Source organism: Miniopterus natalensis, chromosome 1 (genome assembly GCF_054644295.1).
Source record: "Miniopterus natalensis isolate mMinNat1 chromosome 1, mMinNat1.hap1, whole genome shotgun sequence".
Classification (NCBI taxonomy): Eukaryota; Metazoa; Chordata; class Mammalia; order Chiroptera; family Miniopteridae; genus Miniopterus; species Miniopterus natalensis.
The window spans coordinates 73,343,261-73,358,796 of record NC_142081.1 but is presented as its reverse complement, the minus strand read 5'-3'; the positions used below and the strand labels follow the sequence as shown (position 1 = coordinate 73,358,796).

The 15,536-nt window shown below is 39.0% G+C and overlaps 1 pseudogene; it reads right to left on the bottom strand.

Annotated features, from left to right (window-relative positions):
• Positions 1–9,927: 9,927 nt before the first annotated feature.
• Positions 9,928–11,022, bottom strand: LOC107534391 (fructose-bisphosphate aldolase A pseudogene; annotated as a pseudogene).
• Between the last annotated feature and the right edge of the window lie 4,514 nt (positions 11,023–15,536).

The window sequence follows — 15,536 nt, the reverse complement described above, 5'->3', positions numbered from 1 at the left end:
CAAAAAAGTGTTTTATATAGAGGGGTGGGCAAAAGTAGGTTTATAGTTGTGAGTATACAAAACAGTTTATTCTTGTATTTTTATTTATAAATTATGGTATGATTTACCATATAAACAACTGTAAACCTACTTTTGCCCACCCCTCTCTATAGAAATATGTTTTTCTCACATGAGCTCAAAACAGATCTGATTTGTTAAAAATACCTTTCAATTTATGTTGATATTATTTGAAGACTTAAAAGGGAAGCCTGGAGCCTGGCAAAATGGTCTGAAGGTCAAGATTAGAAGGCTAGTGTATGTATATGCTGTGAAATTAGGAGCTATCATTGGGTCGTGTCTTCCTGCTATTTCACCTAGTTAGGCATCTCTCCTTCTCCTACTTTCTAATTATGACTGTGCCAAAGACCCTTTATGAATTTTCAAATCTGTTGTTATAGTCTACATTTGTTAATATTTATACATTTTAAAATAGAGACACTAAATTATTTTCCTAAAATACACTGTAAGTGACATAACTAGGGCTAGTACTCTAGGTTCTCTAAAATATTATTTAAGACTTCTAAAATTATAAATAATTGATAAACTGCCCTGTATTAAATAAATGTTGGAATAATCTTTGCAAAAAAATATTTTTAATTGTAATTTTTAGTTATTTGCTTGTCCTGTAAGTTAGCTCCTTACAACATGTGTGTTTAATTTCACATTCAATGCCAAAAGTTAAAAATATTGATAACTAAAGATGTCTGAGTTAAAGAGATAAGTTCTCCATTTACTTTCAACTTTTATTGTGAGGATTTTAACTCAAGGTATTATTGAATTTTTTTTTTTTTCTTTTTTGTATTGTAATTGAAATAATCTAGTATCATGCAGGATTAAGAAAAACATAGAAAAAATTAAAATCTTAAGAAAATATTCAAATTTTGATACGCTTATACTAACATTATTTAATCCAAAGAAATGAAAGGTAAAAATTTTATTCACTCCACAAACTATTGCTATGAAAACCATTCCAGGATACTATGCACCCCCTTTGTGTCCCTTGCATACACATTGCCAGTTTGGAAATTTTTTATTTTTTAAGTACATTCCTTTATAACAAGTCATTGAATCTTTAATCTTTCAATTTTTAAAAAGCATTTAATGTTTTTTCTTGTTAGAATGTTATTTAAGATTGTTGCAATAATTCTGCACACCCGGCATGGGGAAAATAGCTCCTGTGTTATAAATGAAGGTAAGGGCAAGATCAGTCTTTTATTTGTGGTTTGATAATAAAACAAAAGAATAGAGAATAGTAGCCAATTTCATGGATAATAGTTAGGTGGCAATAGACTCAATAACTTCATTTTTGTTGCTAGTTAAAAACAATTGTTTTTAGCAAAACAGAAGGGCAGAAGCATTTAAAGTAATGCATTGCATAGATAAAAATAACAGATGATGTGCTTTATTGAATGCACAATTATATTAAATGGAAAAAAAGACCTGGAGATTATTATGCTAAATGAAATAAGCCAGTCAGAGAAAGACAAATACTATAAGATCTCACTTATATGTGGAATCTAATGAACAAAATAAATTGAAGAACAAAATAGAAGCAAAGGCATGGATGCACAGAACAGACTGACAGCTGTCAGAGGGAGGGGTGTTGGAAGACTGGATGAAAAAAGGTGAAAGGATTAGCAAAAAACAAAACAAAAAAAATGTATATAAATAACACATAGACACAGTGTGGTGATCACCAAATGTAGGCAAAGGGGGAAACAAAGGGGGGTGGAAAAAGGCTTTGCTTGGGGCAGTGGGCTCAAGATGCAATGTGCTGATGTTTTATTGATTTGTACACTTGAAACCTGTCTGGTTTTGTGAACCAATGTCACCCTAATAAATTCAATTTAACAAAATAACAAGCAATACTACTATGTCCTAAACATCTGAGTTATACAACAATGTCTGAAGTCTCTAAGATAATGACATAAACTGCTTAACCTATCGTTGATTTAGCTTTTAAAATTCAGCAATTCGCTATTATAATCATTTCAAGATATTTGAAGAATGGTATCGGAATAGAATGAATAACATATAGAGAATAATTTTATGCATATAGGTCTTTGAGCAGTTAGCGAGATAAGGTAGAAAAAATTGTTTGGGATGAAACTTGTCTAGAATATTGAGTTAATGTGATAGCATTTTGCAGCATATGCACGCTGAAGCATCTTATGCTTTATTCAGAGCACTTGCGAAAACTTCTTATTTTGGTTTATGCCTTCTCATTTCCAAACTGTGTTTTTTCTAAGCAGAAAGAAGTGCCTATGTGGTCTACATCTTTATTTCTCAAGTACTCATTTTGAAAAACATATCATTCAAAAGAGAGAAACATGGCAGAAAAAAAAATCACAATTATGTTTTATATATAAAGATAAGATTTTCAGTAGCTTTGCTTTTGCTTACAGAGCTGGATATTAAGTACACTAAATGCAATTATGTTTTAATGATTGATGAGTATTTTTATTAAAAATTGCTTGACTTTAATACATAGATGCTTTATGTAGAGTTGCATGTCAAGTACATTTCTATACTTAATATCCCAGTTTTGAAATGTCTTCTATCATGCAAAAAGCATACAAAACTACTGAAAGACAAGGAGTCATAAAAATAATATAAATGTGGCACTGAAGAAGTTTGGTTTTACTGCTTCTCCAAGAGTACCCGGAAAAATCTCGAACCCAATATTTTGTAAATTCTAAGACTTGTCTTAATCTGTTGTCCCTGTCCCTGTCCTATGTTAGATAAGAGGCAAGCATTAATTTGTAAGGCATATAAGTTAGTTCATATAGTGTCATCTAGTGTTAAAATGGTATTATATACTTCTTTGAATTATGATATAAATCATACCATGGTCTGAATCATGGTATAAAAAAGAATAAAAGAATTGAGTGTTATTTGGTAGAACCAAATGAGAGAGCAATTTGGTCATTTCTAGAGAAATTAAATTTGCCTTTGCCCTATGACCCAGAAAATTCAAATCTGTATGTATAAATAATATAGAGAAACACTGCAGAGTTATACCAGAAATCATAGAGTAGTCATTTGTAACATTGTTTTCGATTGTGAAAATTCTCAACATCTAAATGTCCATTTAAATAAATACATAATAAATACATAATAAATAGATAAATAAATAAATTTGCTCAATAGAATGTTATGGAGCAAGTAAAATGAATGAACTTGTGCTGTATGTAATAACATGAAAAAAGTCTCAATTTTTTTCTAGCTTCTTGATATATAATTGACACACATATAACAATAAGTAAGTATAACATGTGCGATGTAATGATTTAATACATGTGTATTGAAAAATGATTACAATAATGTTACTTAACATATCCATCATCTCATATAATTGCAAATTTTGTGGTGAGAACATTTAAAATCTACTGTTAGCTACTTTCATGTATACAGGATGGTGTTGTTAACTATAGTTGCCGTACCTTACATTAGATCCCCCAAAATTATTCATTTTATAACTGAAAGTATATACTCTTTGACCAACATCTCCCCATTTCCCCTACCCCCAGCCTCTGACAAACTTTCTGTTTCTCTGAGTTCAGCTTTGTAAGTGTTCACATAAAGTTGAGATCATGCAGTATTTGTCTTTCTCTGTCTGACTTCACTTAGCATAATGCCCTCAAGTTTCATCCATGTTGCAAATTGTCAGGATTTACTTCTTTTTTAGGGTTGAATAATATTCATATATATATATATATATATATATATATATATATATATATAAACATTTTATTTATCCATTCACACATTGATGAACACTTAGGTCCTTTTTTGTTTTACTATTGTGAATAATACTGCAACGTACATGGGAATGCAGATATCTCCTTGATATATATCTCCTTCAGATATAGACCCAGAAGTGGGATTGCTGAATCACATGTGTTTCTAATTTTTTGAGGAACCTCTATACTGTTTTCTGTATCATTTTTTTGCTGTTGATTTATGGGAGTATCTTACATATTTTGCATATTAATCTCATATCAAATACATGATTTGCAAATATTTTCTCCATTCTGTAGGTTGCCTTTTCTTTTTGTTAATTGTTTCTTTTGCTATGCATAACCTTTTTAGTTTAATGTCCCACTTGTTCTTTTGTTGCTTGTGCTTTTGATGTCATGTCAAAAAGCAAAATCTTAATTAGATAAAGTAGAATTTGTGTTGCATATATCAACCTAGATAAATTTTAAGAATATAAAGCCTGAAGAATAGTATGTAAAGTATGATATCATGCACATTTTAAAAACATGCACTATGTGACTTATGCTTTGGAATTATTGAGTCTAAACATATTAAAATATGCCTGTGAATGATAAACATCAAATCTGGGAAAGTGCTTACTTTTGGAGAGGAATAGGAGAGAATTTGATTGGAAAAGTATATACGAAGCATTTAAAATAGATCTATAAGTTATGTAGACAAAGAGAAAAATACATGATGCAAATACAGCAATATTTTGAGACAATACAGATGGATGGGGCTACATAGGTTTTTATTATATTATTATTTCATTTATTATTATATATCTTACAGATTTTATAATAACACTTAATTTTTTTAAAAGCCTAAGAGAATTTAGCTTGTATCAGAAGTAGTAGTTTAGTTCACAGTTATCAACAATAAGGTATTCTAGCATGGAAAAAGGTTAGTAATACAAGGATTCATGAGGATTAAATATTTGATATGTGTTAATGTTCTATATCAGGACTGGGGAATGTCTGGCCTTCGGGCCATATACAGCCTGTGAAATAATTTGGTCTGGCCCTGCCAAGGCCTCACCAAAGAAAAGCAGTTCCAGCCATCACATTAGGGGTGAGTTAATTAAATGTTTCACCAAATATAGCAGGCTAATTAAGTTGATCATTTTATATGGCCCTTGAATGATCATAAATATCCAAATGGCCATTGGCAAAACAAAGGTTCCCTGCCCCTGCTATATGAACTGGAGGACATAGATTTAAAATGTTATGTAGATAGGTAAAGATAGATTTTAGACATAGATGTTTTTCTAAAATTTCAGATAGTGATAGAGACACCTTTGCTGTCACAGGGATGTCATGATAGTACCAAGTACAATGTTGTACAATCTATGGCTAAATATATAACTACAAATAAGTATTTGACATATTGCACTAGAATTGCATTTCTAAAGCTTTGTAAAGATAGGAGATTCGGCACTTGATATAATCATGTCTTTTTATACTTTAAAGTATATTTTTATTTAATTAAACATAAGAGACAATAAGTAACAAGTTACTTGACAAATGGATGGTACAGTTTAAAGTGAATAAATAATTGGGTTTTAGTGAACTGTAAGCTGTATATGAGTCTTACAATTGTGGAATAAATTTACATAATCTTGGAATTAATTAAGGGCACGGTTATGTAATTTGGGGACATGGATCCTCATCACCATTCTACAATACATAGCTATCAAGCTTCATACAAGTTGTGTCACTCTGGCTATTTGTATATTAGTCTGTAAAATGTGAACCAGAGGAGTGAGAATTGAACTGTATTTTCTTTCAATTTTCTCTAAAATGTTTTCTGACTCTAAAACTCTTAGGTTCCATTAAAATATAGTGTCTAGATTTCAAGAATGGACAGTATGCTGTGCTCTACTGTTCACGGTCTATCCTAAATTTTGCGTTTAGTTATAATTGTAACAGGTTTATAAATATTGAAAATTGAGATTTTGAATGAGAAAACCAAGATGATTTGAAACTACAAAATTCAGTTACGTAAATTTAACTCAGCGTCCCTGTACTTTTGCTTGTGCTCTCCTTGCCCTTCTCTCCCTCTTCCAGCGTCCCTTGTGTTGGCAGTGTCCTCTATCCCTCCAGCTCACCCAGCCACTCCCACCTGCCTTGCCGTCCCTTGGGTGTGGGCCTTGCCATGACAGGCAGTCAATAGATGCTGTTAGTTTCCACTACTGGGTAGGGGCTGGAGAGATCAACAAAGAGTTGAAAGTCGGTCGTTGTGGTCATTATGGCAGCATAAAATCAATCTGCAATAGTTGACAGCCAGATCTTTCACATTTAATACTTTAATACCCTACAAGTATATCTCCTGTACTTCATTACTCCAGAAGACTATTTATTTGAGACATAGTTTAAAAGGCCCTCTTCTCTGATCCTAGCTTGAGAAGGCACCAGGCTCTGGGAAAGAGAGAGGAGGTGAAGGTGAGGAGAGAAAAACATGTTTGTCATGCTGACTCCCTACAATATAACCTTTTCAGTCCTCTCAAAGGGAGGTGCTGTTCCCTTTCCACGACTTTCAATTAGAAAGACAACTTGGGTGTCTAAATCAATATTACTCCACTCATAAGAACCATCCCCTGCCCCCAGATGAATCCTTTTCATTAAAATTAAACCAATGTTAAGAGATATCTCATGCCTTTCAAAGAGAACTGATGCCCCCCCCATTTTATTACCTCTTTCTCAATCTGCATCCTTATTTGTGATTTTTTAGCGGGGTTTAATTAACTTAAAACTTATTGGTTTATGACTAATTTTCACATTCATCTGCCCACTGTTATTTCTGGTTAAAGTCTCCCTTCTTATCCTACTGGCCTTATCTCACCTCTCTCTAACAAACCTTGACTTGGGGCTTAGTTTCTTGGGTCTCACAGGTTCCCTTCCCATCATAATGGACTATTCTCTCAACTCCAATTGCAGTTTATAAATTGACAGGCACCTAACTGATTTATCACAGAATAATGGATCATTTTTAGTGGTCAACCATTTCATGGACAGCCAACACTGCAATATTTGTAGCAATATCCAGTCTTCATTCTTTAGTTTTGGGCATCACCCTTGGGATGGTTGAGGATTTTTCTCTCCACTGTGTTATCTGAGATAATAATATTAGCTGAGTATTTTCTACGTGACAGGCACTGACTTGAGTGCTTTGCATGTATTAACTCCTTTAGTACATAACAACTTGATAATGTAGGTAATATTACTACTCCTTTTGCAGATGAGATTAAATACGTTATTAACCACTACTTTATAAAATGGCTACATAGTAACCAAAAGATGAGCCATTTTGGATTTATCCTTCAGCTTAGGGTCATACCAAATCAAACGCTCTTCTTTCTTTCCCTCACTTCACAAAAGATGAACACATGGATAGTGGGGGCTTCTACTTAGAAATACAGAAATAATAAATCCTTCTTGAATGATGTTATTCCCAGTGGCATGCTATGCAGTTTCCTAAGCAGCCCATGTTTTGGCTCCATTGCCTTTCTCTCCAAAGAGAATTTTTAGCATGTCTAAGAGTGACCTCATAAATGTTTGGCTTTGGTGCTTTATCTAATTCTACTTCTCTGCACCATCCTGCTAAGAGTTTGGCTCCCACCATGAGATGTCATTTGGCTCACGGCTGCAACATAACTGATTCAGGTGCAGCTGGCTCCTGCCATCATTCAATAATCTCTGTGATTTATATGATTAAGACCTAGATCATGTGCTAGGCCTTACTCATATAAAAAAAAAAAAAGCAGTAGTACATTAGCTAGGATATTTTAGTAGCTTCAATAGGGATCAATATGAGAGTAGATTATATAAGAGAGAATATTTATTACTTTCTCATAGAGAAATTTGACCTAGCAAGTAGTCCAGTGTATGATGGCCCCACAAGACCATTTATCTTACTTTTCTGTCACCTCTTAGGTCCTACCTGTTCCATGCTCAAGTCAGTGGCAAGGATGAGAGAGACATTGGAGAGCAAGACGTTTCTTCTATGGGCACAACTAAGAAGTAATATGGGGTTTTTTTGGTCACAGCTCACTGAGCAAAAGTTAGTCACATGGCCACAACTAGCAGCAAAGGAGGCAGTCAAAATGTGACCTCAACTTGGGCAGCGATGTGGCCTGCTAACATTTCATTTTATTTCTATTACAAAGTGTTTTATGACTAAGACTACGGAATGACCATAGGGGTATTATTAGTCATCTCAGCCAGGATCCACGACATGAATGTACTCTCACTGTTAGTTAATTAAGCACACTCAAAGTGTCCAAAAGAAGTTTACATCAGCCTTTGATTTCAGATCCAAGTGGCAAAAAGTGAAAGGGACTCCATAAAGCAATGGAGGTTCACAGTAGAATTTCTACTCTGTTTAATTTAGCCTTGTGGCTCATCCATGGAGGGTGGTGTAGCTAATCCTGGATTCCCAGGGTAACCCATAGTGTATTCTCTAGGGCTGTTCTCTTGTTCTCTCCTTTTGCCTCTTTCCCTAACTCATAACACCTTGAACCTGTTGAATACTTCCACTATCTGCGAGCCCAGTGTTTCACCTCTCTGTCTTGTTTGTGGCAGGACAAGGCCCTTGTTCTGTGCCCTGCTACTAAATAACAAATGGAGTGCTAGTGTTCCGAAGGTGGAAGAAGGTGGAGAAGGGGACGCTCATGATAATCCGGCCTTGGTATACTATCTAAAGGACAAGAGCTTTTCACTGCACAAACTATCTTTCTATTACCCTGTTGACAGTAACTCTTCATGCTTAAAGACTTCATCTTCCTCGTAATCTTGACTTATGTCAAAAGACTCATTTCTATTACATTAGCCTCTAGGGGGAACTGACATCTTGGGAAGAGGGTGGTAGGAATATCATCTCACGTCTTTAACTAATGTGATGACCTTAAGAAATTATATTTGTTTTCCATTTTGTTAATAAGCCTTCAGCTCAGGCTTGAAACAGTATCAAACTGCACAAGACACATCTTAAACTTCTTTTAATTTTTTGCTTCTTTTCAATATTTGTCGCTTTCTCATGAACCCTTTTCTCTCATTCTAATTTTTTTTTAACATTCCTCTTTTTTGCCTTCTATTTCTGTTAAGGTACGCTACTGTTGATTTCATCGCTGGTCTAGTTTGGTCTTCATTTCAGAGGCAATTTTTTTCCTTTTACCTCTATTTTCTGAGTTCATTCACACATTTCTGAACATTTGTAATCAGATTTGTGATTTCTTGTAAGCATTGTAACATCTTCTTGATATCTTTTAGCTCACTTTCAAATAGAGATTTTAGTTTCATCCTGTTTTGTGAGCTTATCTTTCTGCTGTGGGATATTATTCTGTTCCTCTTTCTTTTTTCTGTATAAGAATTTTGCATGAATTTGACCTTGATTTTATGTTCCTCCTTTTTATATAAAATTAACTTTGACAAACTTCTAAAAGGTTCAGAAAAGCTTTCTAACAGTGTAGAACTTGCTTTCTCACAGCTTGCGTAGTGTTCAGAAACAGGCTAACTTGATTTCTGGGATTTTTCGGACTATGGTTTCTTCGGTTTTTTTGGTCTAAACTAAGTACCGGTAAACTTTTTTTTCTGTAAAGGGCCAGATAATAAACATTTTAGGCTTTGCAGACCATATGGTCTTTCTCATAAATAAATACTCAACTCCACAGACAATACCTAAACAAATGAGCATGGCTAGGTTCTAATAAGACATCATTTACGAAAACAAGCGGCAGGTCGGCTTTTGCCCACAAGCCATTGTTTGCCTACCTTTGGTATAATTTGTCCCATAGAAATATAATAGGCACAAATATGAGGCACATGTGTAATTTCCTCCCCCCTTAAATAGTTGTTTATTGGCAGCGGGATGGAAAGGACATGGTGCTTGGCATACACAGACCCCACCACGCACCCACTGACGTCACAGGGAGACAAGCGGGCTGGGGAGGAGCAGCCTGGAGCCGGGGACCAGGCGTCTTGTCCCGAGCGAGCGTGGAGGGGCGGGGCCTGGAGCGTGGGGGCGGGGCCTGGAGTGTGGAGGGGCGGGGCCTGGAGCGTGGGGGCGGGGCCTGGAGTGTGGAGGGGAGGGGCCTGGAGCATGGAGGGGCGGGGCCGCCTTAGTCGCCTCTGCCTAGTAGCCGTAGTTGGAGACGAAGAGGGACTGGCTGGCTGCGGCCCCCGCCTGGCCGCTCCGGGTGTACTTCCCCTGGCAGGCGAGGCTGTTGGCCTGCGCTCGCTTGATGTACTCCTCCTGGGCAGCCTGCAGGTTCTCCTTCTTCCCACCCCAGGCCTTCAGGGCAGAGGCCTGCAGGGCGCGGCCGTAGGAGAAGGTCAGGGTCCACGGCTTTACCAGGGGGCACTTGTTGATGGCGTTGAGGTTGACGGACGCGTCCTCCTCGCTCTGACCTCCGGATAGGAAGGCGATGCCAGGGACCGCAGGGGGCACCGTGCGGCGCAGCGTGGTCACGGTCGCCATGGCGATCTCCTCGTTGGAATATTTCTGGGCACAGGCCTGGCCTGGGATGACCATGTTGGGCTTCAGCAAGGTGCCTTCCAGGTAGACGTGGTGGTCGCTCAGGGCCTTGAAGACGGCCGCCAGCACCTTCTCAGTCACGTACTGGCAGCGCTTCAGGTTGTGGTCCCCGTCGGGCAGGACCTCGGGCTCCACCACGGGCACGAGGCCGTTCTGCTGGCAGATGCTGGCGTAACGGGCCAGGACGGAGGCGTTCTCCGCGATGGCGAAGGGCGAGGGCGTGTGCTTCCCGACCTTCAGCACGCAGCGCCACTTGGCAAAGTCGGCGCCGTCCTTCTTGCACTGGGCGCAGTACTCCGACAGCCCGTCCAGCCCCTGGGTGGTGGTCTCGCCGCTCGTCCCCGCCAGCGGCACCACGCCCTTGTCCACCTTGATGCCCGCCACGCCGCCCTTGGACCTGATGACTTGGGGGAAGGGGCGCCCGTCGTCCGTCTTCTGATAGAACGTCTCGTGGAAGAGAATGACCCCCCCGATGCAGGGGTTCACCCGGTCGTCGGCCGTGAGCAGCAGCTGGCGATACAGGCGCCGGTTCTCCTCGGTGTTCTCCACGCCGATGGACTGCAGCCGCTTGGCGATGTTCCCCGTGGACTCATCCGCGGCCAGGATGCCCTTGCCCGGGGCCACGATGCGCTGGGCGATGTCCGACAGCTCCTTCTTTTGCTCCGAGGTCAGCTCCGTGGGCTGGCTGGGCATGGTGCCGCGGCTCCGGGCGCAGGGCGGCGGGGGCGGCGGGGGAAGCGGGGGAAGCGGGGGAAGCGGGGGAAGCGGGCGGCGGGGGAAGCGGGCGGCGGGGGCGTCGGGGGAGGCGGGCGGGCGGGGCGCGAACGCGTTGCTCAGGCGTCACTACCGCCCGGGTTCCGCAGCGCATTCCACAGGGAACGCGGCCTCTGGAGCTCCCGAGGGGGCCGCGCGGGGCGGAGGGGCCACGTCATGTCATCTTAAACGTTTTACTAGTAGTCACCTTGGGAAGAAAAAACAAAACGAAAATGAAATCAACTTAACACATTTTACATCTCCAAATATACCCCAAATGGGCCTACTGGCCGCTTGACAGAACAGCGCGGATCTACGCATTTTCTTTCCCCGTCTGTGTCTTTGGTCCCGGCTGCTCCTCGACAGTTAATCCCACTCCCTTAAAGCCCTGCCCCGCCCTGGAGTGGAGTCGGGGTGGGCCGGGTTGCGGGCCCCCGCGGCTGCCCCGCCTCAGTCTCTCACACGCTCCCCGCGCGCCCCGCATTTCCCCAGCGCTGGAGCCCGCGGGCCTCCCGCCTCCCGCTGCTCCGTTCCGCAAGCCGGCTGCGGGAGCCCCCCTTCTCGGACGCCCAGGTCCTTCCTCTGTGCGCCCCTCCGCCCGTGCGCCCCTCCGCCCGTGCGCCCCTCCGCCCGTGCGCCCCTCTGTCGCGCCCTGCGGCTGTCAGTGGCTGTCTCCGCGCCCTTGTGTGGGGTGTGTGGGGTGGCTCTCCATCTAGTTTGGCTCCTCTTTCTTCTTTTCATCTGCGTGACTTTCTCCTGTCTTTTCCCACCGCTGGCTCTCTTCTCGTCTCTCTCCCTAGTGTGCCGTCTTTAAGTCTTGGTGCAAGAAATAAAAAATACGGGCTCTGAGCCCTGTCCCCTCGTAGAGATGTTATGAGGAGCACAGGTAAGCATGTCTGAAACCACCGCGAAATTCAAAGTGTTAGACAAATGCAAGAAAAGTTACTAAAGTCTCTTTTTTTTTTTTCAGTCTTCATCAGGGGATATTTTTTCCATTGCTTTTCAGGGAAAGTGGAAGAGAGAGCGAGCGAGAGGAACATTGATGCGAGAGAGACACACCTACCCGGCCCAGAGGAGCCTGCAACCAAAGTACGGGGCTGAATTGAACCCGGGACCGCTGAGGGCCGACACTCCAACCACTGCGCCAAACCAGCCAGAGCAGGTTATCAGATTCTAAAAGAGATAAAGCTGCCACAAAAGTAAAATTAAGCAACCTTGGTACAGGACTTTCTATACTTTGCCTGTTTTCTTTTTCCTAAAATTATAGATATGTAAAAAACATTGTTTAACTACAGAACTTTTTAAGAATAAGGCTCTCTCCCCTCCCCCCCACACACACCACACACATTGTACGTGAAAGAATAAAAGACTTTTTTCCCAGTGGCAAAGCGAGGTAAACAGACATTGCAGTAAATGGGTATTCAAGAAAATCAGAAAATGACATAGCATTCAAATATCTCCTTAATGATCCCGATTCCTTACCTTGGTTTCACAACAATAAAGGCCATACCCAATTATCTTAAAGTGTGACATGAAATTTTTGTGACAATAATTTAATTTTAATTCAGTTCCATTAAAAATTAAATGTGATAAAGTCCGCCCTTTCTTGTGGGAAGGTTGAACAAATCAAGCCAAAGAGTGGCACGACTCAGAAACTGTGTTGATTAAAATCACTCTGCAATTTGTGAAATCTCCACTTCATTTTGCTTATTGTAGTTCCTGCTTATTTGTTTAGGGAAGAAAGTTAACTATATTTCAGTTAGGTCAGATTTTTATGAAAAGGATCCCATCAGCCACCCCTTACTTACCTGGTAAGATTTCAGAGAGCACAGTCTCTCCTCTAGCTCTTCCACAGGGTGCCAAGGACATGTGACAAAACACCTGTCAGTGCTCCATCCAAGCTCCAGCCAGATCAGCTAGTGAGGCGTGATTTCCTGTTCCCAAGACTTTCTGAGGCACAAGCTCACCTTAGAGGTTCATATCATTTTGTCGGGTAAGATCTGAGAACAAATGGTGCACTTCTACATTCTATATTACAAGATACCAAATGGGTGTCACAAATGGACCCTGGCTTAATGTAACAGAAGCATGAAGACTTGGAAAACAGAATCTTGGTCAATTTCTAATATAAATTGTTATTTCTATTTATTTTAAAGGCTATTTTTCCCTTTAGAATATTTAAATTTTTAAAAAGTGAAATTCCATTGTAAATTCTTTAGGAAAAACTTTCTTTTATCCATTTCTGCAGTGCTCATGGAAGCCAATTATAAGTCTGAAAAATTTGGGGTGTTGACTCCAATTCTACATTCTCAGAGATTTGATAGGTGCAGTTATAGATGCAGAATATATCTGAAGCACAAAATGTTAAAATTTACAATGTACTTGATGTCAGAGAGCTAAGGGAGTAAAAAATAGTAAATACGTATATCAACAATGTGTGTGTTTTAAAGCATTTCAAAACATTTAATACCAGAGCTCAGATGATATATTACTCATGTCTTTATTACAAAAAGTGATCATATCACAGAGGCAGCACACACACTATGAGATTTGGTAGTTGCCATGGGAACTATATGTTTTTTTTCCTGAACAGAAGAATAAATAGCTACACACGTTCCTTGCAATTTATTGAGCTGGTAATTTACAGTACCTTTAAAAATAACAGGCTTATTCATTTTTTTACATTCAAATTTGAATATACCCACTTTCATTCTCTTGAGTTTAATGAAACAAAGTAAGTCATTTGCTTTGTACTTATTTTTGTTGTTGTTGTTATAAAGCATTATAAAAATGTATAATGTTTCCAAGTTCCTTTCTGGTACTTGGGGACTGAAGAGTTGTTTTTTAAAGATTTTTTTATGCGGTATGTAAGGCTACTCAAAAGTAAAGTATTTATATAACAACTGCTTAAATAGTTCTTATTCTGGATCAGACTATTTTCTAAGAACTTTATAAATATTAATTTATGTAATCTTATTTCATAAAGTAATAACATCTTCCTTTCAGTGTACCTCTCTCTGTAAGTCAATGGTAATAACCAAACTGGGTGAAAAAGAGAAAGAAAAACCAATTCCTTTGCTGTCTCTTTTTGGGTAATTTCTCTTTCTGATGCAAAATAAGGTGCTCAATGTCTAGTAGTAGAGTATTAAATTTGAATAAAACAGAAATATATTGTGCAAAAGATAGGGTGTGCCAAAAATGTATACACGCTTTGAATAATTATTAATTCTAATGTTTCTTTTCAGATTTAGCCCATTGAATTATATACATTTTTAGGGAGGATGTCCTGTATATTTCATTTCCTCTGAATATATACTCATTTTTACCCCTCTTCCCAAATGACGCTGTTATATTTCATAGGACCTAATAACTCTATTTTGAGATTTGATCTTTTTTTTCTTTTTTGTTTTTACATAGCTTTTGTTTTCCTCCCTCATTTTAAAAGCCTATGTTAGGCCTGAGTTATTTTTCTGGCAGTTGGTATTCTCCTAAAGTCTGAGAATTATTTTTCTTCAATGACTGTTACTTGTATTTAATTTTTTTTAATTTAAAAACCTTGAAAATATAAAAAAGTTGAAAGGGAAAGCAAAACCCATTGTATCATAATCTAAGAAAAAGTTGTGTCGCCATTTTAAATAAGTGCATTTATTTGCATACTGTTTATTATACATTATACTGTGTATGCAAAATGTCTTGCTTTATTTAAATAACATCATATTACTTAATTTTTTATGTCTGCATGAATACGTTTAATGGTTCCATGGCATGTCCTTTTTTTAAAAAAAAAATGTCTTTATTGATTTCAGAGAGATGAAGGGAGAGAGAGAGAAACAGAAGTATCAATGATGAGAGTCATTGATCAGCTGCCTCCTACACGCCCCCTACTGGTGATGGAGTCCCCAACTGGGGCATGTGTCCTGACTGGGAATCGAACCCTGATCTCCTGGGTCATAGGTCAGTGCTCAACTGCTGACTCACACTGGCCAGGCACCATGGTATGTTCTTATCACTGCTTATCCATTCTCTTATGGTTGGAAATGTTAATTTCTCCTAATTCTATTCCATTATATATAATGTTTCTTTGATTGCCTTTACTCATGAGGCTTGTTTCATTTTTCATGATTTTAAGCATAGATTCCTGGGAATAGAATATAAAGATTCAGGTATTCTGAATCCAAGTCCAGAGTTTTTTAAGATCATGAATTAGATAAAGTGAGGATTAACTAAAACAGAACTATTAGAGCTAAATTTCCAGCTCAAACCTTATGTCCTTTTATCTTCCAAACAGTATGGATTCTGTATGGAAGTCCCAGAGACTGGAGACAACCTCGAGGAACCTTGGACAACTATTCTGTGTACTGGGGACACCCCTGTCCCGTGACGCTCAACTGCAAATGGGAAAATCTATTATGAGCACTAAATTTTTGTCAGCACAAGGGAGAGACAATGAATAT